This window comes from Balaenoptera physalus (assembly GCF_965194825.1).
Source record: "Balaenoptera physalus genome assembly, chromosome: 6".
Classification (NCBI taxonomy): Eukaryota; Metazoa; Chordata; class Mammalia; order Artiodactyla; family Balaenopteridae; genus Balaenoptera; species Balaenoptera physalus.
Window position 1 is genome coordinate 4,466,953 of NC_138885.1, and position 24,319 is coordinate 4,491,271.

The 24,319-nt window shown below is 39.2% G+C and overlaps 1 long non-coding RNA gene across 1 annotated transcript in view; it reads right to left on the minus strand.

The window, feature by feature from the left end:
* LOC309662709 overlaps positions 1-24,319 on the minus strand; it is a 435,223-nt gene that overhangs the window by 345,955 nt on the left and 64,949 nt on the right. The gene's annotated exons all lie outside the window — the stretch shown is intronic.

A 24,319-nucleotide genomic window follows, 5' to 3' on the forward strand; every position in this document is an offset into this window, starting at 1 on the left:
CCCAAAACCATAGATGATGATGTTGCTAAGATTTCTGTATCTGCATAAGCAGGTCTCCCCTCTCCTAATTCCTGTCACATTTTCCTCACTTCCTTGAGTCCTGGCTCTTAGTGCCCTAGTGTCCTCAAGGTCTAGATTTCTACTAACAGGCTGCTCAAGGCAAATTACAGTTTCTCCAACACACTACTCAAAATCATTCCAGCCGCCACTATGTGGAGGCCACTCCCACTTTTTAGGTTATGGGAGAACCTCTGTCCCCGTACTCAAATCTGCATTAATTATCTGTTGCTGAATTACTAATCACCCAAACTTGGTGGCTTAAAACAACACCCATGTATTATCTCAGTTTCTGGGTCTTGGGGTCCAGATATAGTTTAGTTAGTTCAGTTTATCTTACCACTTCTCATATCACTCACCCAGGTTCTTTGGCTATTGCCAGAAATGTCAGTTCCTTGCCACATGTGCTAGTTGTGTAAAAGAGAGTATTCAAATAAGTGCCTTCCATCATGAACCACCTCATGTTCGTACAATGGCATTTGGGGCTGCAAAAGAAGCTCCTTGATGTGCCTGTAGTTTAGATGGGACAGCCCACATCTATATGTTTTTTTGTGGGAGTATAAATGGGTTACATCTTTTGGAATGACAATTTATAACAAAAACATTTTACTTTTTCATTCCCATTGATCCAATAATTTCACTTCTATGAACTAGTCCTGGTTCAACAGAAACATTGGAATCAACTACACACCTGATTGCCGGGAATAGTTAATGGTTAATAAACCTGGAGCCTCTACACCATAAAATAATACCAAATCCTTTAAAAGTCATCCACAGGATTATTTTTATTACAAAAGAGATATTTATGATATAATATGAAGTATAAAAGCCACCTACTTAAAGCAGAATTCTTTTTTTTTTTTTAATGCATTTGCAGAGCTGGGAGTTAGGCTAGTGGGTTTTTAATTTATTTATTTATTTATTTTTGGCTGTGCTGGGTCTTCGTTGCTGTGCGAGGGCCTTCTCTAGTTGCGGCAAGCGGGGGCCACTCTTCATCGCGGTGCGCGGGCCTCTCACTATTGCGGCCTCTCTTGTTGCGGAGCACAGGCTCCAGAAGCGCAGGCTCAGTAGTTATGGCTCAGGGGCCCAGCCGCTCCGTGGCATGTGGGATCTTCCCAGACCAGGGCTCGAACCCGTGTCCCCTGCATTGGCAGGCAGATTCTCAACCGCTGCGCCACCAGGGAAGCCCCAAAAGCAGAATTCTTAAAGGGTAGGAAATATATTTCAAAGTGATCACTGTGGTTATTTCTGAGTAGTGCAATTAAGGGTAAATTTTACTCTCTCATCTATATGTTTCTATAATTTCTATACTTTTATGGAGTGGTATATGATATATGTGTGTGTATGTGTATATATGTGTGTATGTCTCTATATATTATATAATAAAGAGATATTTTAAAAATACAAATGGAAGAACAGCTTATAAGTGATAGATTATATGATTACTAGTGACAAAACTTAGTAAGTCTCATGGAAAAAATGAGGAGGTAAAACTGTGACATCTATGAAAATTTACCACAGAAACAACAGGATGATTTTATGCCCACTGGATATGGGATAGATGTTTATTTCAGGAAAAATTATGGCAAAGGTTTATACTGTGGCTACACAGATACATAAAAATGCTGACAATATATTAAGATAGTGGGATTATTAATGATTTTTTTCTCTATATCGCAAAGGGTACTATTAAAGCAATTTTGTGATTAAAATTGCTTAATTTTGATAAAGGTTTGTCCTATGTTTATTCTTTCAGCAAATTGCTATTGAGGAATATTAGAGGAACTGAAAGATCATTATGGCCAATAATCAGGAGGGAACATGGGAACTGAGAAAAGGAGGAGGAAAAAGAAGATTGTTATTTGTGTTAAGAAATGCTCTGGGACTCTGGAAGGCAATTTAGAGGATTTGAAGAAGGGAAGTGATGTGATGAAATTTGTGTTTTAAGTTCACTCAAGCAGCAGTACATAGAAGAAATGGAGTGGATGAAAGCAAGTCATGCCAGGGACACCAGATGGGAGACTTTGCAGTTTTCTAAGCAAGGCTGATGGTGGTTTGGGATAAGGTGGAGGAAGAGGATGGCAAGAAGTAGATGAATGTGAGGGGTATTGAGAAAGGTGAATTGATAAGACATGGTGATTGTAAACAACTCTACACAAATATGTGGTGCAAAAATAATTTTTTGAAAAGAAAAATTGTACTTGGAGATATTAATTTGTGCCTCTAGTGGAAACGGTGGTGCTAATGGAAGGCACTTACCTTGATCCTGGGTCTTGATGAGATGGTTGTGGGTGTCTATATTTTTAAAATTAATTAATTAATTAATGTATTTTGGCTGCGTTGGGTCTTTTTTGCTGCACGCGGGCTTTCTCTAGTTGCGGCTAGCGGTGGCTACTCTTTGTTGCAGTGTGCGGGCCTCTCATTGCAGCGGCTTCTCTTGTTGCAGAGCACAGGCTCTAGTCACACGGGCTTCAGTAGTTGTGGCACTCAGGCTCAGTAGTTGTGGTACACAGGCTTAGTTGCTCCACGGCATGTGGGATCTTCCCAGACCAGGGCTCGAGCCCGTGTCCCCTGCATTGGCAGACAGATTCTTAACCACTGCACCACCAGGGAAGTCCAGTTGTGGGTGACTAAATAAGTTCCTTCCCATATGAGTACAAGGAAGAGAAATGTTATCTATCCTTTTCTTTTCCTGGACTTTGGAGACAAATGTTTCAAAACTATGGACCTGACTATTTTGTTGTATATTCCAAGGCTGTTTGAAAGGAAAACCAGGGAAAGAATCTGATGTCATGAGGGCCTGCTATGAACTAGGACCTCCATTTATGTAGACAGCAAATGTCCATTGAATGTCTTAACATTAAAGTTACGTCATTTAATCCTTACAGCAGCTTTGTGGAATAACCTATACTACCTCTATTTTACATGTGGAGAATGACACTCAAAGAGGTTGAGCAACGTATCTAATAATAATAATAACAACACAACAATAGTTGCAGTCATAAGAACCAGCACCTCTAAAGCAATACATGAGATATATACTATTATTATCTGCATTGATAATTAAAACCGAGGCATACTTTTGCCTCTTGCTGAAGGTCGCAGAGTCAATAGATACCAGAGCTGAGAGACAGATCTGCTTGACACCAGAGCTCATGTTATTAGCCTTTACAGTGGTGGTTCTCAAAGAAAATCCCCGGACAAGCAGCGCCAGCATCCCCGGGAAACTTGCAAATTGTTGGGCCACACTGGATCTCTTGAATCAGGGACTGTATTTTAACAACCCCCTAGTGATTCTGATGCCACCACCTACTATACTGTACTATAGCATCTCAATAAATAGCATATAGCAAAAGTCAGAATTTTACCCTGTTCTGTCCAACTCCAAAGTCTATGTTTGTTTTTCCACTCTGATCAATGAGAAATTGCTAAAATTCAAATCCTTTTAAGGCAATTTCACAGCCCATGAGAGACAACTTAAAGAAAGAGAAAAAAAGAAAACAATAGCATTTTACTTGCATGTCATGGTTTGAGACAGTTTATCAGTTTGGAGACTCACATAGTCTTACAAATTGTGGTTTCTGTTTCATTTCTCATTATTCTGCATTTTAAAAAGATTGAGAAGTAGTGTGAGGAAGGGATCAGATGGGGATAGATGAGTGGCAAGGAGACTTGAGATTGTCAAATAACACGCAACACCTAAAGGGCAAGGTGGGACCACAGGGCGTGAGCAGGTGACAGATGAGGAATAATGCAGAGGAACTAGAGTGGGATGTGGAAACCAAATAATTTTGGAGAGAGGAATAGAGCACCATAAGAGAGAGGGAGAATTTGGGAGTGACACCAGCCTGCTAGCTTGGATGAATGGGGAGGAATAAAAGCTTGAAAAAGCATAAATAAGTTCAAAGTGGAACTGTGGCCTGTGGACATCCAGTTGCTGCTCAGAGGACACTCACTCATCCGTCTTCCAACAAATATTTCTTGGGCACTCTCATGTGCCAGGCTCTCTTCTAGGTACTGGGATAGATTAGTGCTTTGTCTCATGTAAAACCCCCAAATCCCTGCCCAGGTATAGCTTACACTTGAATGAGAGGAGATAAAAATAAACAATAAACATGACAAGTGAATTATCTGGTGTGTTAGAAGGTGATGAATGTTATAAGGAAAAAAATTAGTGTAAGGTAAGGGAATTGGGTATGGTAGGGAATGACCTGGGTGGCAAATTTAAATGGGGCACTAAGGGTGGGCCTCACTGAGAGAAGGAGACCACTGTGAGCAAAGACTTAGTAGAAGTTAGGAGCATTCCAGACAGTGCTGGCAGGCAAAATACAGGATACCCAGTCACATTTGAACTTCAAGTAAGCAATGAGTAATTTTTTCATGTAAGTATGTCCCATGCAGTATTTAGACATAGTTATATCAACATTATTTGTTTATCTGAAATGAAAACTTAACTGGGCATCTTGTATTTTTGTTTGCTAAATCAGGCAATCTGACACCAGGCAGAGAAAATAGTCCATGCAAAGGCCATAAGAAAGGAGTGTGCCAAGGAAAAGCAAAGGCCAGGGTGGCCGACTTCATGCAGGTGGGGATGGGGTGGGGATGTGGTGGGCATGTGGGCTCCTGAGGCCTGGCAGGGACACTGTGGGGTTGTGGCTTCAACAGGAATAAGATGGGCAGCTGCTGCAGGTCTGAGGGCAGAGGGGTCTTAAACTGCCCTACTTGTTAACAGGATCACTCTGGTTGCTGAGTGAGACTAGACTGTAGGGGAGAAAGGGAGGAAGCAGGATGACCTCTGGGTGACCTCTGGAAAAGGGACTGTATGTGCAGAAAGGTGGGTGGTCAAGATTCCTTAGCTTTTCTGTACTTCCAAAGAATATTTTAAATTTAAGAATAAAGAAAAGGAAGACACTGGGGTTGTTTGTGATTTCATGGGCAATTGTCTGGTCTGTCTCAAATTAGATGGTAAGCTCCTTTAGACAGAGACCAAAATCTCCTCTCCGGGAGTCTGCAAACACTTTTTATAAAGAGCTAGGTAGTAAATCTTTTTTAGGCTTGACAGACCAAGAGGCAAAAATCGAAGCTATTAAGTATATACTTACATGACAAGAAAGAAGACAAATTTCCACAAGATTTTATTGACAAAATTTGAAATATAACTGAGCATGATGTTTTGTGATACAGGAACACTAGTGAAAAGAATGAAAGTATTTGGGGGATAACATTTTGCTTAGTTGGGGTTCAGAGTTACTGTTTCCTATCATCAAAATTGATTGCAAGTGTTCATCTGTTACTGCTGACCTGTAATGAGATTTTACATATTTTACCTCTGAAAATGTTTTTTCACACAGGTAAGTACTGACAAACACTGATCCCTAAAGATATGGTATTGAGAGTATTTATCACTTGGAAGGGCTTTATAGAATTCTGCTAGATTCTCCTCTTGATATTTTAGCCTGTCCTCTTGATATTTTAGCATGACACTGCAGATTAATCACTTGCAATAGAAAGTTAAGCCCCTCTATTTGCACAGGTAAATGGCCCTTGAAATAAGGACATTTCCTTTGCACTTTCACTGAAGTCCAAAAAAACATTGTTAGAACTGTAGTTTCAGCTCAGAACATATGCCCACACAAATTTGTATGGGTTTTAATTTTTGACAGCACAGGAGGTATATAAAGCAACTTGGCTTTACTTGTGATTTAAACATTAGCTGTTGTCTAATTGACTTTACTACAGTATAAGTTTCACACATAAGCTCTATTTTGCCCTATAGTTTTAGGTTGATTTCATAAGAAACATTATCAAATCGATAGCCAAAGCTAATTTCTTTTTTTTAATTATTATTAATTAATTAATTTATTTATGGCTGTGTTGGGTCTTCGTTTCTGTGCAAGGGCTCTCTCTAGTTGCGGCGAGCGGGGGCCACTCTTCATTGAGGTGCGCAGGCCTCTCACTATCGTGGCCTCTCTTGTTGCGGAGCACAGGCTCCAGATGCGCAGGCTCAGTAGTTGTGGCTCACGGGCTTAGTTGCTCCGCGGCATGTGGGATCTTCCCAGACCAGGGCTCGAACCCATGTCCCCTGCATTGGCAGGCAGATTCTCAACCACTGCGCCACCAGGGAAGCCCCCCCAAAGTTAATTTCTTAATTCAACCGATGTTTTATAATAGTGATTGAGGGTGATTCTTATTCAGAAAAAATTCAATTTCAGTCCTGAGCTCAAAAAAAATCGCAATAACACTTTACAACTGCTAACCTATTGAATTGCTGTGTGGTTGAGCAAGTTAGGGTATTCAGTTTCTACTGGTTAATAACACATGATAGATTCCAATATTTTCTGTGAAGTACCTGCTGTTGAATAATAAAATGAACAACAATTTGCTTTAAAGGGTTTACATTTTCAGAAGCTTTATAAATTTGTCCAACTAAGCCTTTTTCTGCTCCACAAGTGTTTTTACCATCATCAACTATAAAACATCTTAACAGTTTCCATCAGGTTGTACTGAATTTTTGTTTTCTGAACCTCTTTGAAAATGTCCCTGCTCCACACACACTCTATAGTGACAGCCTAATTCTTCAGGCGCTTCAAACTCAGTATTGGTTTCTCAAATAAACAGCACCAGGCTTATCAAGCAACACCATTAGTCTTATCAAGGGCCAAAGAATACCACTGGAAAACATTTGCCTTTTTTAAATTGGCTGTTATTGTTGCTCCCAATGTCCTCAACTCTTCAAGAAACTGTTACAGCTGAAAGATCAATAGTTTTAAATAAGTTTATTTTCAGCTACTGCAATAAATCAGTTTAATTAACTCACCATGAGTAAATGACTTTTCTTGTCCAACACTTGGAAACTTACTGTAGTTGCAGCCTCATTTTTATTTTTGTGAAGAAATTCTGCTATGATAAACTATTTCATTTAAAAATTTCCAATTTTTCTGGTCATTATCTTCCTGGCAGTTGGGAATGTTGTGGTGAGTGCTTAGTCTGGTAAGGTCAACACTTATTTTATTAAACTTTTTAGCCCAGTTGCTGTTGCATAATAAACACAATGTTTTGCCATTTAATTGGATAACAAAATAATCCACGCTTCAATGTGCCTTAAAAATAAAACATGAAGTCCACTTTTCTTTGTTTTGACATGAGGGGCAAGTATCAATAATAAAAGTAAATATAATGTCACAGTACATGGCACTGGGACAGATGTCTAGTTATAACTGAGTTGATGTAATTTTGAGTGCACCAGGCAGCTGTTCAAAGTGAAGAGAGCGCTCCCTCCCATCTCTGTCTCAGTTACCCAACTCCGCACGGTCAGTCGTGCCGAAGCAGCCAGAGACAGCACGTAAATGATGGAGTATGGCTGCTTGGAGCAGCCTGCATGTGCAGTAAGGAAGGCTCCCCTTCCTCGTCTGTGCCAACCACCCACACCCACTCCAGCATTTACTTGTTGACTTTTTTATTATGGCCATCTGACTGTGAAGTGATACCTCATTGTAGTTTTGATTTGCATTTCTCTAATAATTCGTAATGTTGAGCATCTTTTCACATGCCTGTTGGCCATCTGTATGTCTTCTTTGGAGAAATGTTTATTCAGGTCTTCTGCCCAATTTTGGATTGGGTTGTTTGTTTTTTAAATATTGAATTGTATGGACTGTTTTATTATTTTGGAGATTAAGCCCTTGTCAGTCACATCATTTGCAAATATTTTCTCCCAGTCCATAGGTTGTCTTTTTGTTTTGTTTATGGTTTCCTTTGCTGTGCAGAAGCTTATAAGTTTGATTAGGTCCCATTTGTTTATGTTTGCTTTTATTTCTTTTGCCTTGAGAGACTGACCTAAGAAAACATTGCTATGATTTATGTCAGAGAATGTTTTGCCTATGTTCTCTTCTAGGAGTTTATGGTGTCATGTCTTATATATGTCTTTAAGTCATTTTGAGTTTATTTTTGTGTATGGTGTGAGGGAGTGTTCTAACTTCATTGATTTACCTGAGACTGTCCAGCTTTCCCAACACCACTTGATGAAGAGACTGTCTTTTCTCCATTGTATTTTCTTGCCTCCTTTGTTGAAGATCAGCCATTATTTCTTGGAGTCCTTTTTCAGCCTCACTCTCTTTGCCCTCTCTTTCTACAAGTCCAACAACATGAATGTTAGATATTTGGTCATAGTCTCACAGGTCCCTGAGGCCCTGTTCATTTTTTTTTTCACTCTATTTTCTATTGGCCAGATTGGGGAATTTCTACTGTTCTATCTTCAAGCTCACTGATTCTTTCCTCTATCATCTCTAGTCCAATATTAAGCCCATCTATTGCGTCTTTTATTTTGGTTATTGTATTTTTCAATTCTAAAATTTTCCTTTGGTTCTTCTTTATAACTGATTTTCCATTTTTTAAATTTATGTCAATCATGTTTATAACTTCTCCTTGAAATACTTTTATGATGACTCCTTTTATATCCTTGTCAGATAATTCTAAAATCTATGTCATCTTGGTGTTGCCATTTGTTTTCTTTTCTCATTCAGGTTGAGATTTTCATAGTTTTTGGAATGACTAGTGACTTTTCATTGAAATCTGGACATTGTGGGTATTATGTTATAAGACTCTGAGACTTTTTACATCTTGTGTTTTAGTTGGCCTCCTGACAGCACTCCAGTGGTGCCACCTCCTTACTGCCAGATCGGGGGGGTAGGGGTTGGGTGAAGTCTATGTTCCCACTGACCTCCTGCCAATGTCAAGACACAAATTAAATTAACGCTCACCATTTTTTCTTTAATTTCTGAAAATTGATCCAGTGGATAGAAGGAAAATATATAATTTTCAAGAGTAATAGGCTAGTTGTACTGGAGTTATTCCAAGCTTTAACAGTAAATTTATCAGAAGTCTTTACAAGCTTTGTGAAAGTGTCAGAGCACTAACTGTGCTGCCAGGAACCACAGTGGGACCGCTGTAGCCAGGCAGGGCACACTGTGGCCTCAGGATGTGTCAGAATCATCTTTCTGAAGCAAAAGACCTTTTCTGAAACAAGAGGAAAGAGGAATGAGAATTGGCTTATTTTAATTCTTTCAAGAGACACTGAAAGTTAGGACTTCAATATGACAGAAAGTTGTTAAAATATAAGGACATAAACTTGAACCTAGATGCAAGTGTATGATCCAACTACCTAAAACAAATAAAAACTTGCTAATGTGAACCAAAATAGAAAAAATGCATAACAGTGTTAGCAGTGCTAGTCTTTGTAGGAAGGCATATCTGTCCTTTGACTATTCTCCTCCAACTGTGCTGTGAGGTACACGGATATTTTTATAATGAGAAAGATATGATAATTTGTACATTTAAAATCCACAACACAGTGTGTAGCTTGGTGTAAAGAAATGCTCAGGCCTCACAAGAAGTGAGAGAGAAGAGGTGAAGAGGCCTGATCTGAAGTATACTGGTCCCAGTGGTAAGACACAGGCCTGTGAGATTTGTATTCCACTCCTCCACACCATTGCACTATTTTTAAAGAAAAGCCTTTTATTTTTTAATTAAAATAATATATGTTCATTTTTTAAATGACACAATAGAAGTGTGTAAAGTGAATAGTGAAAATTCCCTTCTCCCTCACACAATCACTTATCCCCTCAGTGAACCACTTTTTCCACCCATGGAATAGTGTAAAATAGACATTTTCAGATCTTTCAGTAGGAAAGCCATTTTTATCAAATCAAAATTTAAATCGGCCACCCAACATCTAAAAGATAAATTGGGGAGCTCTAGTGACCCCTCCACCCCCACTTGATGGTGTCAGAAAGACCTTGGGGAACACAGTGCTCACTCATCCAATTAGTATGAATTAATTATTGTGGCTTGAACACACATTCTATAGCAGGCTCCGTGCCACGTGGAAGGGATATACAGAGAACGCTGTGGAGAGTGCCTTCTAGATGGAAAGACACATAAACCAACAAACAGCTACATACATACATTTCAGCTCGTGAGAGCACTCAGGGGAAAAATAAACCTGGTTGAAGGAGACAGGGTGAGATGGGCTGGGCAGTGGCAGCAAGGTGGAAGCGTGCTCTGGGAGGGCCTCTCTAACAAAAATGTTTGAGCAAAGACTCAGAGGGTCGAGGCAGCAATTCCACAGACATCTGGGGAGAAGTGTCTCAGGTGGAAAGCACAGGTGCAAAAGCCCTGGTGGGAAAGTTCTCTGCATGTTTGAGGGACAGCAAAAGGACAGGCCTGGTGAAGGTGAATTCTGAGAGGAGGCACAGGCACATGATGGTGGGCATTGAAGGCTACTGGAGGGCTTTGGCCTCTACTGCTAGACAGTTGGGACCCACAGGAGAGATTTGAGTTGAAGAGAAATATAATGTTTTTCATATTCTGAAATGAATCATCTGGCCACTGTGTGGGGATCAGTCTACGGGGTGGAGTCGGGGTGAGAGCAGGAGCCTGAGGAGGGCTGGCGCATTACCCAGGTGATGGAAGGTGCTGCTGCCTTACTCAGGCCAAGGGAGCAGTGGAGGAGGCTCTGGAAAGGGGGTAGATTCTGCACAGATTCTCAAGGTGGAATCCATAGTATGTGCCACCAGATTGGATGTGGGGTAACGAGAAAGAGAAGAGTCCGGGATGACTCCAAGGTTTGGGTGTTTCCAAAGTGCTGGTTGGTGAGAAGAGCTGGTTGGTGCACAGTTCACAGTAGCAGGGCCCAGCACTGAAGCCAACCACCCCCCAACACACACACACATACATCACCCTTTCACATGTCTGTCACCAACTCACTCACCCTCTGATTAATACAAAATGCTTAACAGAAAAGAGGCTTGCCACAACTACGTCAACAAGTTAGTGAACAGTAAGTCATTGTTTTGTCATTTTTACTTTAAATGTGGTGTCATTGACCCTGTTACTTTTTGCACTCAGTTGATGCATTATCCTTTATTCCTAATCGAGAGAACTAAGTTTTAACTGCACAGTTTTCTCCAGCTTTCATTAGATTACTGAAAAAGAATAGAACTCTGGCTCAATGTCTACCTCACTGAGATAAATTTTCTCTGAAAATGGGAAAAAACACTCTAAATAACAGAATACCCAACTTGAAGTGGCTAAAATAGTAAGGGCACATGCTATTTCTCATAACAAGAAACAGGCAGTTCCAGGAGGGAACTCATTCTCAGTTAGCCAGGACCAAATTTCAGACAAGTGCCTGAGGCCATCCTAAACCAACCAGACACCATCTTTCTAGCTGATTAAGTCCACATGAGTAGACCAGCAACGAACTGTCTAGCTAAGCCCAGCCCAGCCCCAAATGTTGACCACCAGAATCATGACCTAATAAATGATTGTTTTCAGCCACTAATCTCTGGAATTGTTTGTTACACAGGTGTAGCTGATTAATACAGTAGCCAGTCATGTATTGGATATATTTGATCTGAATTATTATTCACAGAAGAAGAAATTGTATATAGAAAAAATATATTTGCCTAAAGTTTGGAAAGTAATACCTATTAGGAATGTTAGTCAGAACTGCTAGCCTTGACTTTCCAAGATGGCAGAGGAATAGGAGGACATGGAGTTCATCTCTCCTTACAAATGCATAAAGAATACATCTACAAATGGAGCAATTCTCTCGGACCATCTGCTGAACACTGGCAGAGGACCTCGGACATCTAAAAGGACAAACGGGATCCCCATGTAGCCAGGTAGGATGAAAGAAAGAAGGGAAAAGGAAGAGGAGAGGAGGCAGGATGGGAACTGAATCCCTGGAAGGGAGCTGAGAGTGAGGAGAGGTTCCCGCATCTGGGGAGGCCTCCTCACTGGTGGATAGAACTGCTGGGACAGAAGGGGAGTTTTGGGGGCTCAGAGGAGAGCCCAGTGACCAGTCTGTGGCAGGCAGGACAGAGTGAGACCTAGACAGATAGTCCTTACCACAGCCCTGTTCACCCCAGCCTGAGAAGGTGTCCACCAGTGCACATGGGGGCTGGGGGCTGGAATGTGGGGTGTGAAAAGCAGATCTGGGGAGGGGACTGCTGTTGGCTGTGAGAAGATAGCCTGAGGGTACAGGAGTGACAAGTTCCGCAACCAGGAATGCTTGTGGAGGAAGCCCAGACCATCACAGAAGTGAAACACCACTGTTGTGTGATGCACAGGGGGTGGGGCCACCATTGCAGCCTCTCTGCCCATGCGCCAATCCCCACCTCTACAGGCACTAGGGAGGGCTCCCACCAGAGCCAGCTTGCGTGCCCCTGCCATCACCTCCTCCACCTCCCCCTACCTCTGACCTGAGCAACCTGCTTGCCCTGATTGCCACCTGATGGGCTTGCATGTTCCAGTTGCTACCCAGCACCCTCCCACCTGGCAGCCTGCTTGCCCTGATCACCATCTTGGCTCCTTCCTGCCTGACAGGTTCCTGTGCTCCTGAGCAGACTCCCGTGGGAGGAACATGCGCAGAGGTGGGGCTGAAAGCACAGCTGAGCCCCAGGGGCCATGTGACTGAGGAGGAAGAGCAGAAATCTCTCCTTGTGGCTGCAAAAAACCACGGAGTTACACCTATGCTGACAGCTTCCTAAATTCAGCACCTGCAAAACATCAAAAGGACAAGTGGTCTTGAAGCTGGGACGGGTCTGGCTTTAGCAGCTGTGGACTTTGTGGGCACGTACACACAGTAGTTGGGCCAGGCCAGAGTCTGAGCTGCTTCCATAGCTCCCACAGCAGGTCCAGGTGCTTGCTGCTGCAGTCCTGGGATCTTACCTCAGTGGATCTGCCAATGGCCTGGTGAAAACAATGCCTGAGAGTCATCAGGGCCAATTGCTGGCATACCCACAGTTAAGGTGGAACCGAGAGCAGTGCCAACACCTGTGTACTTTGTGAGCCTGCACAACAGGTGAAAGGGGATACAACAGCACATTCACAGGTGAAGAGCTCCAGCTGAGGAAAACTCAGTGGCTTCTCTCCCAGTGGGAGTGCTCCAATCCTGCCTACCTCACACCACAGATCAGAAACACAGCTAAGAAACAGATCTGGAGGCCTCTACTCCAACAACTAGGGAGCAGACCCCACCCCTGACAGGGCAGTGAAAACCACAGAGCAAAGGGGAGGCCCTGATCAATATGCAGGGCAGGCTCTGATCACCACAACACCAGTCAAACCCCCTAACAAGGGGATAATGGCACAAGTGTCTGGACCAACCTCACCCACCAGAGGGCAGACACCAGAAGCAAGGGGAACTAGGAACCTGCAGCCTGAGGAAAGGAGACCACAAACACAGTAAGTTAGAAAAAATGAGATGACAAAGAAATATGGTGCAGATGAAGGAACAAGATAAAAACCTACAAGAACAACTAAACGAAGAGAAGATAGGCAATCTATCTGAAAAAGAATTCAGAGTAATGATAGTAAAGATGATCCAAGATCTTGGAAAAAGAATAGAAGCATGAATCAAGAAGATACAAAAAATGTTTAACAAAGAACTAAAAACAAACAAACAGAGATGAACAATACAATAACTGAAATGAAAAATACACTAGAAGGAATCAATAGCAGAATAACTAAGGCAGAAGAATGGATAAATGACCTAGAAGACAGAATGGTGGAAATCTCTGCTGCAAAACAAAATAAAGAAAAAAGAATGAAAAGAAACGAGGACAGTCTCAGAAATGTCTGGAACAACATTAAACACACCAACATTCAAATTATAGGAGTCACAGAAGAAGAAGAAAAAGAGAAAGGGCCTGAGAAAATATTTGATGAGGTTATAGTCAAAAGCTTCCCTAACATGGGAAAGAAAATAGTCACCCAGGTCCAGGAAGTGCAGAAGGTCCCATACAGGATAAACCCAAGGAGGAACAGCCAAGACACATAGTGCTCCAACTAACAAAAATTAAATACAAAGAAAAAATATTAAAAGCAAGAAGGGAAAAGCAACAAATAACATACAAGGGAATGCCCATAAGGTAATCAGCTGATTTTTCAGCAGAAATTCTACAGGCCAGAAGGGAGTGACAGGACATATATAAATTGATGAAAGGGAGAAACCTACAACCAAGAATACTCTGCCAGCAAGGCTCTCATTCAGATTCGATGGAGAAGTCAAAAGCTTTAGAGACAAGCAAAAGCTAAGAGAATTCAGCACCACCAAACCAGCTTTACAACAAATGCTAAAGGAAATTCTCTAGGCAGAAAACACAAGAGAAGAGAAAAAAAGAGGAAGGGAAGAAAAAAGACCTACAAAAAGAAACCCCAAACAATTAAGAAAATGGCAATAGGAACCTACATATGGATAATTACCTTAAATGTAAATGGATTAAAAGCTCCAACCAAAAGACACAGACTGGCGGAATGGATACAAAAACAAGACCAGTATATGTGCTCTCTACAAGAGACCCATGTCAGACCTAAGGACACATACAGGATGAAAGTAAGGAGATGGAAAAAGGTATTCCAAGCAAAGGGAAATCAAAAGAAAGCTGGAGTAGCAATACTCTTATCAGACAAAATAGACTTTAAAATAAAGACTGTTACAAGAGACAAGGAAGGACACTACATAATTGTCAAAGGATCAATCCAAGAAGATGTAACAATTATAAATATATATGCACCCAACATAGAAGCACCTCAATATATAAGGCAAATGCTAACAGCCATAAAAGGGGAAATTGACAGTCACACAATAATAGTGGAGGACTTTAATGTCCCAATTACACAAATGGGAAAATTAATAAGGATAAAAAGCCTTAAATGACACATTAGGCCAGATAGACATAATTAATATCTATAGAACATTCCATCTGAAAGCAGCAGAATACACTTTCTTCCCAAGTGCACACAGAACATTCTCCAGAATAGATCACATCTTGGGTCACAAATCAAACCTCAGTAAATTTAAGAAAACTGAAATCATATCAAGCATCTTTTCTGACCACAATGCTATGAGGTTAGAAATCAATTACAGGGAGAAAAAAACTGTAAAAAACACAAACACATGGAGGCTAAACAATATGTTACTAAATAACCTCATTGAAGAAATCAAAGAGGAAATCAAACAATACCTAGATACGAATGATGATGAAAACACCATGACCCAAAACCTATGCGAAGCAGCAAAAGCAGTTCTAAGAAGGAAGTTTATAGCAATACAATCTTACCTCAAGAAACAAGAAAAATCTCAAAGAAACAACGTAACCTTACAACTAAAGCAACTAGAGGATGAAGAACAAAAAACCCCAACTTTAGTAGAAGGAAAGAAATCATAAAGATCAGAGCAGCAATAAATGAAATAGAGACAAAGAAAACAATAGCAAAGATTAATAAAACTAAAAGCTGGTTCTTTGAGAAGATAAACAAAATTGATAATCCTTTAGCCAGACTCATCAAGAAAAAAAGAGAGAGGACTCAAATCAATAAAATTAGAAATGAAAGAGGAGAAATTACAATGGACACCACAGAAATACAAAGGATCATAAGAGACTACTATAAGCAACTATATGCCAATAAAATGGACAACCTAGAAGAAATGGACAAATTCTTAGAAAGGTACAACCTTCCAAAACTGAACCAGGAAGAAATAGAAAATATGAACAGACCAATCACAAGTATTGAAATTTAAACTGTGATTAAAAAAAAAATAATCTTCCAACAAACCAAAGTCCAGGACTAGATGGCTTCACAGGCAAATTCTATCAAACATTTACAGAAGAGTTAACACCTACCCTTCTGAAACTCCTCCAAAAAAATTGTAGAGGAAGGAACACTCCCAAGCCCATTCTATGAGGCCACGATCACCCTGACACCAAAACCAGACAAAGATATCACAAAAAAAGAAAATTAGGGGCCAATATCACTGATGAATGTAGACACAAAAATCCTCAACAAAAGACTAGCAAAACTGAATCCAACAACACATTAAAAGTATCATACACCATGATCAAGTGAGATTTATCCCAGGAATGCAAGGATTCTTCAATATATGCAAATCAATCAATGTGATTCACCACCTCAACAAATTGAAGAATAAAAACCATATGATCATCTCAATAGATGCAGAAAAAGCTTTTGACAAAATTCAACAACCATTTATAAAAAAATTCTCCAGAGAGTGGACATAGAGGGAACCTACCTCAATATATTAAAGGACATATACAACAAACCTACTGCTACCGTCATACTCAATGGTGAAAAGCTGAAAGCATTTCCTCTAAGATCAGGAACAAGACAAGGATGTCCACTCTCACCACTATTATTTAACATAGTTTTGGAAGTCCTAGCCATGGCAATCATAGACAAAAAAGAAGTAAAAGAATCCAGACTGGAAAAGAAAGAGTAAAACTGTCACTATTTGCAGATGACATGATGCTATACATAGAAAATCCTGAAGATGCTACCAGAAAACTACTAGAGCTTATCAATGAATTCGGTAAAGTTGCAGGATACAAAATTAATACAAGAATCTGTCACATTTCTATACACTAACAATGAAAGATAGGAAAGAGAAATTAAGGAAACAATCCCATTTACCATCTCATCAAAAGGAATAAAATGCCTAGGAATAAACCTACCTAAGGAGGCAAAACACGTGTACTCAGAAAACTGTAAGACACTGATGAAAGAAATTGAAGATGACACAAACAGAAGGAAAGATATACCATGTTCTTGGATTGGAAGAATCGATATTGTTAAAATGACCATACTACCCAAGACAATTGACAGATCAAATGCAATCCCTGCCAAATTACCAATGTCATTTTTCACAGAACTAGAACAAAAAAAAATTAAATTTGTATGGAAACACAAAAAACCCGAAGAGTCAAAGCAATCTTGAGAAAGAGAAACAGTGCTGGAGGAATCAGGCTCCCAGACTTCAAACTATACTACAAAGTTACAGTAATCAAAACAGTATGGTACTAGTGAAAAACAAGAAATATTAATCAGTGAAACAAGAAAGACAGCTCAGCAATAAACCCATGCACCTTTGGTCAATAAATCTAGGACAAAGGAGGCAAGAATACACAATGGGGAAAACACGGTCTCATCAGTAAGTGATGCTGGGAAAACCAGACAGCTCCATGTAAAAGAATGAAATTTGAACATTTTCTCACACCATATATACAAATAAACTCAAAATCGATTAAAGACCTAAGTGTATAAATGGACACCATACAACTCCTAGAAGAAAACATACACTCTTTGACATAATTTTTAGTAATAAATTTTTGGATCTGTCTCCTCAGGCAAGGGAAACAAAAGCCAAAACAAACAAGTGGCACCTAATTCAACCTAAAAGCTTTTGCACAACTAAGGAAACCCTAAAAAATACCAAAAGCCAACCTACGGAATGGGAGAAGATATCTTCAAATGATATGTCTGATAAGGGGTTAATATCCAAAATATATAAACAGCTCATACATCTCAATATCAAAAACCCAACAATCCAATTAAGAAATGGGCAGAAGGCCTGAATAGACAGTTTCCCTAAGAAGACATACAGATGGCTACAGGTACATGAAAAGATGCTCAATATCACTAATCACCAGGGAAATGCAAATCAAAACCACAGTAAGATATCACCTCACACCTTTCAGAACGTCTACCATGAAAAAGTCTACAAGTAGCAAATATTGGCGAGGATGTGGAGAAAAGGGAACCTTAGTTCACTGGTGGTGGGAATGTAAATTGGTGCAACCACTATGGAAAACTGTATGGAGGTTCCTTAAAAAACAAAAAAAATACAGTTACCATATGATCCTGCAATCCCACTCCTGGGCATAATTTTCTCTCCTGGAGAAAATTCCAATTTGAAAAGATACATGCATCCCAATGTTCATAGCAGCACTATTTACAATAGCCAAGACATCAAAGCAACCTAAATGTCCATTGATAGATGAATGTATAAAGAGGATGTGGCATATGTATGCAATGGAATATTACTCAGCCACAAAAAGAGAATGAAATAATGGCATTTGCATCAACATGGATGGACGTAGAGATTATCATACTAAGTGAGTCAGACAGGGAAAGACAAATATCATATGGTATCACTTATATTTGGAATCTAAAAAAATATGATACCAATGAACTTATTTCAAAACAGAAATAGGCTCACAGAGATAGAAAACAAAATTATGGGTACCAAAGGGGATAGTGGGGATAAGGGGGATAGATAAATTAAGAGTTTGGGATTAACATACACACACTACTATATATAAAATAGGTAAACAACAAGTACCTACTGTATAGCACAGGGAACTATTCTCAATAACTTATAATATCCTATAATGGAAAAGAATCTGAAAAAAAGAATATATATATCTATATATACATATATATATATATAAGTCACTTTGCTTTGCACTTGAAACTAACACAACATATAAAAGGAAGATAATGGAAGAATGGATTAAAATTTTTAAAACATGATCTACCTATAAAAGACTCACAAAGATACAAAGACAAAATAAGTTGAAATTTAAAGGATGCAAAAAAATATTTCACTCAAATAGCAACCAAAGAGAACAGAAGTAGCTATATTATCAGACAAAATAAACTTTAAGGAAAAAATGTGCAAGAGACAAAAAAGGATATTATATATTGATAAAAGTTCAAATTCATGAAGAAGATATAACAATTCATAAACATATACATACACAACTAACAGCAAGTTCCATGAAGTGAAATTGACAGAACTGAAGGGAGAAATAGACAGTTCTACAATAATAGTTGGAGAATGTGATATCCTATTTTCACTAATGGATAGGACAACCAGGCAGATGATCAGTAAGTAAATAGAAGACTTGAACGACTACAAACTAATCAGACCTAAAAGACATATACAGAACACTCTACTCAACAGCAACAGAATACACATTCTTCTCAAGTATACATGGGCCATTCTCCAATGTAGGCCATACTTAGTACACAAAAAAAGCCTTACTATGCTTTAAAGATTGAAATCATACAAAGTGGGCTTCCCTGATGGCACAGTGTTTAAGAAACCGCCTGCCAATGCAGGGGACATGGGTTTGAGCCCTGGTCTGGGACGATCCCACATGCCGCAGAGCAACTAAGCCCGTGAGCCACAACTACTGAGCCCACGTGTGCACCTAGAGCTGGTGTTCTGCAACAAGAGAAGCCACCACAATGAGAAGGAGCCCGCACACCACAATGAAGAGTAGCCCCCAATTGCCGCAACTAGAGAAAGCCCGCATGCAGCAATGAAGACCCAACGCAGCCCAAAATAAATAAATTTATTAAAAAAAAAGAAATCAAATAAAGTATCTTTCCAAACACAATGGAATGAAACTAAACTGTACTAATAAAAGGAAAACCTAGAAACTCACAAATATGTGGGAAGTAAACAATACACTCAATCAACTGATGGATGAAAGGAGAAGTCACAAAGGAATTTTGAAAATATCTTGAGACAAATGAAAATAGAAACATGTCATACCAAAACATATGGGATGCATCAAAAGCAGTGCTAAGAGGTAAATTTATAGGTGTGAATGTTTACTTTGAAAAAGAAGAAAAATATCAATCCTTCTCAAACTCTCCCAAAATATTTAAGAGGAGGAAGATGTCCTAATTCATAATTTGGAGCAACTGTTACCCTGATATCAAGGCCAGAAAAAGACACTAAAAGAAGAGAAAAACTACAGACCAAGGTCCCTTATGAATATTAATGCAAAATCCTCAATAAAATACTAGCAAACTGAATTCAACAGCTAACATCCTGTTTAATATAAAAAAAGAATACTACACCACAACCAAGTGGGAGTTATTCCTGTAGTGAAAGGATATTTCAGTGTAAAAAAAAAAAATAAAATCAATCAATGTAGTATACCATATTAACAGAATGAAGGGAAAAACCACATGACCATCTCAATTGATGCAGAAAAGCATCTGACAAAATTCAACACACATTCATGATTAAAAAAAAAACCCTCACCAAACTAGGAATAGAAAGAAACTACCTCAACACATAAAGGCCAAACATGAAAAACCCACAGCTAACGTCATACACAATGGTGAAAGGACAAAAGATTTTCTCCTAAGATCAGGAACAAGTCAAGGATTCCCACTTTTATCACTTTTATCCAACATAGTACTAGAAATTCTAGCCAGAGCAATTAGGCAAGAAAGAGAAATTAAAGGTATCCAATTGAGAAGACAAAAGTAAAACTATTTTTATTTGTAGGTTATGTGATCTTATAATGTAGAAAATCCAAAAGACTCAACAACAACAACAAAAAACAGTTATAGCTAATTAAAGAATTCAACAAAGTTGCAGGATACAAAATCAACTTACAAAATTATTTTATTTCCATATACTAGCAGTGAACAATCCAAAAAGAAAATTAAGAAAGCCATCCCATTTACAACAGCATCAAAAAGAGATAAATTTTTAAATTTATTTATTTATTTGTTTATTTATTTTTGGCTGTGTTGGGTCTTCATTTCTGTGCGAGGGCTTTCTCTAGTTGTGGCAAGTGGGGACCACTCTTCATCGTGGTGCGTGGGCCTCTCACTCTCGCAGCCTCTCTTGTTGTGGAGCTCAGGCTCCAGACGCGCAGGCTCAGTAATTGTGGCTCACGGGCCCAGTTGCTCCGCGGCATGTGGGATCTTCCCAGACCAGGGCTTGAACCTGTGTCCTCTGCATTAGCAGGCAGATTCTCAACCACTGCGCCACCAGGGAAGCCCAAAAAGAGATAAATTTATCCAAGGAAGTTTAAGTCTTGTCAACTGAGAACTATAAAACATTGCTGAAAGAAATTTTAAAAGACTTAAATAAATGGAAAGATATTCCATGTTTATGGATTGAAAGACTAAATATTGTTAAGATGACAATGCTACCCAAAGTAATATTCAGAGTCAAAGCAATCCATATCAAAATTCTAACAGTGTTTCTTGTAGAAATAGTAAAACCCATCCTAAAATTCAAGGGAATCAAATAGCCAAAACAATCTTAAAAAAAAAATAAGGACAAAATTGGAAGACTCACACTTTCCAATTTCAACTCTTAATATTAAGCTAGAGTAATCAAAACATGTGGTACTGGCATAGGATAGACAGACCAGAAGCATAAAACTGAAACCCCAGAAATATACCCTCTAATCTATGGTCAGTTGATTTTCAACAAGGGTGCCAAAACCATTCAAGGAGAATAGTCTCTTCAACAAATGGTACTAGGAAAACTGGCTATCCATATGCAAAAGAATGAAGTTGGGACCTTACCTTACACCATATACAAATATTAACCCAGTGAACCAAAGATACAAAGTTAAGAGCTAAAACTATAAAACCCATAGGGGTAAATCTTCATGACCTTGGATTTGACAATGGTTTCTTAAGTATGACACCAAAAGAATAGGCAATGAAAGAAAAAAAATTAGATAAATTAGACTTCAAAATTTAAAACTTTTGTTCATCAAAGGACATTAAAAAGAAAGTGAAAAGATAATCTATAGGATGGGAGAAAATATTTGCAAATCATATATCTTATAAGGGGCTCATAGCCAGAATATAGAAAGAACTCCGACAAGTCAACAACAAAAAAGAATAGCAACCCAATTTAAAAATAGGGAAAACTTCAGTAGACATTTCTCTGAAGAATGTATACAAATGCCAATAAGCACTTGAAAAGATGGTCAACATCACTAGCTATTAGAGAAATGCAAATCAAAACCGTAATGACTGATCACTTCACATCCATTAGGATGGCTATTATCAAAACAGAAAATAACAAATGTTGGTAAAGATGTGGAGAAATCAGAACATTGTTGGTGGGTATGTAAAATGGTGCAGTTACTGTGGAAAATAATTTGGCAGTTCCTCAAAAAGTTAAACATAGAATTACTATATGACCCAACAGTTCTACTCCTAGGTATATACTCAAAAGAATAAAAAACGAGGACTCAACAGGTATTTATACACCAATGTTCACTGCAGCATTATTCCCAGTAGTCAAAAGGTGGAACCAAACCAAGTGTCCATCGACAGAAGAATGGATAGGAAATTTCCCGGCAATCCAGTGGTTAGGACTCAGTGCTTTCACTGCCAGGGCACTGGGTTCAGCTCCCGGTCAGGGAACTAAGATCCCACAAGCTGCGGGGCACAGCCAAAACAACAACAACAACAGAAATCCCCAGAAGAATGGATAAATAAAATGTGGTATACCTGTGCATGTATACATACATACATACATACATATATATATGTATGTATATATGTATGTGTGTGTGTGTGTGTGTGTGTGTGTGTGTATATATATATATATATATATATATATACACACACACACAATGAAATACTATTCATCCATCAAAAGGAATAAAGTTCTGATACAGGCTACAACATGGATGAACCTGAATAAATTATGCTAAGTGAAATGAGCCAGAAGGAAAAGGACAAATAATGAATGATTCCACTCATATGAAATATCTAGAATTGGCATTATTCATAGAGACAGAAAGTAGATTAGACGTTGCCTGTGGCCAGGTATGCAGGCAATGGGGGTTTATTGCTACATGGGTACAATTTCTTTTGGGGTAATGAAAATGTTTTGAATTAGTGGTGATGGTCACACAACATTATGAATGTAATACACTTATATATGGTAAAATGGCAAATTTTGCTATGGACTGAATTATGCTATGGTCCCCTGAAAATTTGTATATTGAAGCTGTAACCCCCAATGTGATGGTATCTTGGAAATGGTGTTGGGAAAATTAATAGTCTTGTTCAGGCTTCAGAGACAACAACGGACCTTTGACTAAACAAAGACCCTGAAAGATGCTCCATACCGAACTGCTGGACTATGTGCAGGTTAGCTGAAACGGTGAAAGTAGGTCTTGAGAAACAACAGATAAAAAAGGGAGTAAGTCACGAAGCTTCCTGGACCTTGGGAATCTGGCCAGTTCCCAGGGATCAGCGGACATTCTGAAACTTACGACTAAAGTATCAAAGCATTTATGATAATAGCCAGAGCTGCATATTTGTATGTAAGCTGATGACTACTGGCTTGCGGCTTGGCATGAAAAGCAGGACTCCTTTGAGCGGCACTCTGAAGTCTCACCTGTTGGATGGATGCACCGACCGGGACCTTCCCAATTGGGGCTCCAGATTGCTGTTCCAGGGACTTCCCAGCATTGTTTGGATCTGGATGTAGGTGTTTCCCCAGTTGGTGATGTATGCGCTTTTCTCTCTATATATATATATTGCTTGTTCTGCCAAAATGGTGATGCAAATTCTCCCAGGTTGGTGATGTTGATTGTTTTTCCCAATTTGGTAATGTATGTACATTTATTTCTCTCTATATATATATATTACTGGTCCTTACACTGTAACTTACTACTAATATAATATATTTCTTGCTTATTGATGTGTGGAGTGGTTATTTTGCCGGTGAATCCTCTGAACCTGAAGTTGAAAGCACGTCTTTCAGCAAAACAAATGGGGCCGTTGGGAGGTTCAGATCATGTAATGATGGTGGGACCCTCAAGGTGGGAAGAGACCAGAGAGCTTAGTTCCTGCCCTCCCTTTGTGCCATGTGAGGACACAGTGAGAAGGCAACTGTCTGCAAGCCAGGAAGAGAGCCCTCACCAGGAACCGATTCTGTTAGCACCTTGATCTTGGACTTCCCAGCCTCCAGGAACTATGAGGAATACATGTCTGATGTTTAAGCCTTCCAGCCTAAGCCTATGGGGTTTTGTTATAGCAGCCTGAGCTAAGACTTTTGTGTTTATATATATTTTACCACAATTAAAAAAGAAAAAAAACTCAACTGTATTCCTAAATATAAGCAGCAAAGAAAAAAGTTAAATAACAAAAACATACCATTTACAATGAAATAAAAATATAAAAATCACCTAGGATTAACCTAAAACTATGACACATTGGCAGGTGGCAGGGACCCCTGCACTCAGTGGTCTTCAGACACTGCACACGCACTCTGCAGGCTGCTTCTCCTAATGTGTGTACAGTTCATGTTTCCCAAAAATCTGTCTTAAACTCTGTCTCACTTGCCTCAGTTTTTATATAGGGGGTAATAATGGACTTGGATGAAAAAGCTAATAGTCATTTCTGAGCAATGACAATATGAGTGATTTTTATCTTCTCTTTCGTGTTTTTCTGTACTTCCCAAATTGACTAACATCAGAATACATTTTTCATAATCAGAGAAAAATGACATTGGTTGTTAAATATGTGTTTAACATATTTGACTTTTCTTTTCTCTGAACTCCCACTTGATCCCTATTCAGGTCTGCATGAATTCTGGGAAGAGAATCCAGGC